The sequence below is a fragment of the Elephantulus edwardii genome, unplaced genomic scaffold, assembly GCF_000299155.1.
Source record: "Elephantulus edwardii isolate Elephantulus edwardi_28Jun2011 unplaced genomic scaffold, EleEdw1.0 scaffold00425, whole genome shotgun sequence".
NCBI classification, from domain to species: domain Eukaryota; kingdom Metazoa; phylum Chordata; class Mammalia; order Macroscelidea; family Macroscelididae; genus Elephantulus; species Elephantulus edwardii.
Window position 1 is genome coordinate 873,977 of NW_006400175.1, and position 2,598 is coordinate 876,574.

A 2,598-nucleotide genomic window follows, 5' to 3' on the forward strand; every position below is an offset into this window, starting at 1 on the left:
ATGACTCAGTATATTACTTCCATCTTCTTTTAATACTTCCTGGATCATTTAATATTCTGCCCAAAGCATCCTTGATTATAGCAACTCTAGGTTTGATTTTGTTCTTCAGTTCCTAATTTTCTAAAATATAATGAATTAGAATGGTTATATGAAAAATGATGTGAATGAAGGATAGTGTGAAACACAATGTATATGAACTTTGGAAGCAAGCAAATATTTAGTAATTCTCTTTAAAAAGGGGGTAAAGGTTAGAAATAACTATTTTAAAAAAGAATTGTTTGGCATTTGTAATGAGAAGGAACTTTTTAAGATCTTTCCTTAAGAACAATGTTGTCAGCGATAGGATACTCTCCAGACACATGTACCAGAAAGACATTTTAGAGTAGCATCTACTTCCTAAATAATATGCCTCTGGAAACTCTATGAACTTTGATAAATGTCGTTAGTTGCAAAGGGGCTTCAGACCTTTTGTTCATGGGGTTGTTATGAGTTGTGCTCAACTTGAAGTCAATCAGCAACAATTTCTCAAATATACACACTAACTTATAAAGCTAAAGATGAGAAAACTGATGAGTTCTGCCAAATTTTCCACCGAAACCTGAGCTCTGGGTTTGCACAGAAGATAGCAATAAGGAATTACTCTGGAAACTCAAAGGTATATGATTTGAATTCATCAGCTGTTCTGAGGAAGAAAGTTAGACAATTTCCTCCCATGCAACTTACAGACTCTAAAATCTCATAAAAAAAATTACCTGTGAGTTGGCTCTTACTTGACAGTACACCACAACCAAAACAACCAAATTTTGCAGTTCAAAATTGACTGAACATGTAATCAAGATGCATTAAAAACAGTTGATGACTGGACAACAAAACTTGGGAACAAAGAAAAAAGAATGGTAGTCAGAAATTATGGACTTGGTGACAGAAACTGCAGATTGAATGAGCATGCAATGATTCAATAACTGAAAATATCTTTTTAATAAAAACAATGACTATAGACATGAACTTCTCCTGATGGATTGCACAAGAATAAGTTTGACTACATCTGTAGAAAGAATTGTTAGATAAGCTATATACAAACCAAGTCTTAGAAACAGGCCACCAATTTCTCATGCTCAAATTCAAACTGAAACTGAAGAAAGTTAAAGAAAGTCCACAAAGATTAAGTTATAAGTTTAATTTAATCCCATCTCAATTTAAAAATCATCTCAAGAATAGGTTTGAGTCATTGAATGCTAGTGATTGAAGATCAGATGATTTGTGAACAGCTTTCGTTTGCTTGGCTCCACAGTACCAGCAGCCAGGAAATTAAAAGGCATGTTGTGATGGGAAAAATCTGCTGTTAGGGACCTCTTCAGGGTACTGAAGAGCAATGGTATCACTCTGGAAACTAAAGTGCAGCTGATACAGGCAATAACTTGCTATGCATCAGAGAGCTGGAAAATTACTAGGGAGGGTAGAAAAAGAATTGATGCCTTTGAGCTGTGGTGATGGAGAAAGTATTGGATGTACGATGGACTGCTAAGAAAATGAACAGTTTCATCCTGGAGAGGGTTAAACCATGCTGTGCCTTGGAGGCAAGGATTCTGAGGCTTCGTCTGACATACATTGGACATGTTGCAGGGAGGAAACCATCCTTGGAGAGGGACGTCACATTTGGGAGGGTGGAGAGACAGTACAGAAGGGGAAGACCCTCTATGAGGTGGATTGATTCAGTGACAAGGGTAATTGGGGTGGGTGTGTTGGAGACAGTGATGTTGGCACAGGACAGAGCAGAGTTTGGGGCTGTTGTACACAGGGTCACTATGTGTCGCAAGCAACTTGATGGCACATAACAACAACAACAACATACCATCCACAAAGAGTAAAAGGTTGTTACAAAGACAGACGAGAAAGAAAAGACAAAAACGTTTGTCAGAAGAGACTCTGAAAATTGTATTAGAGCAATGAAAAGCCAAAATAAAGAGAGAATTGCTGAAATAAAAGAGATGAACAGAAGGTGTTAAAGAGCAGCTTGAGAAGACAACACAAAGTGTTAATAATGGACTTTGCAAAGAGCTGGAGGTGGAGAATAAAAAGAGAAGAACTTGCTCTACATTTCTCATGAAAGAACTTAACAAATTCAAGCCTTGAGTTGTTACATTGAGCAATGCTATGGGCAAAATTTTGAATGATCCAGGAAGCATCAAAAAAAGAGGGAGAGAAAATGAGAACTAAGGCACAAAAAGAGGGTTTAACACCAATGTTCTTAGCAGCATTATTCACCATCGCAAAAACATGGAAACAGGCCAAATGTCCAACTACAATTGAATGGATGGAGAACTTATAGTACCTTCAGAGAATGGAATACCACATAGGACGAAGGATCAGTGGTTTTGTAAATTACTACCTAACTTGGGAGGGAATGGAGAGCATTATGCTGGTGAACTAATGCAGTCCCATACAGACAAATACGGTATAAAATCATTAGTTTAGAATGAGTATGAAGATCCAAGGGGGGGGGAGGGTGGAAGCAGAGGGATGAGGATGGGCAGGGAGTAGGATGTTAATCACAGGGTTGCGCAATTTGATGGGTGGGGAGGAAAGAAAGGGAAAGAT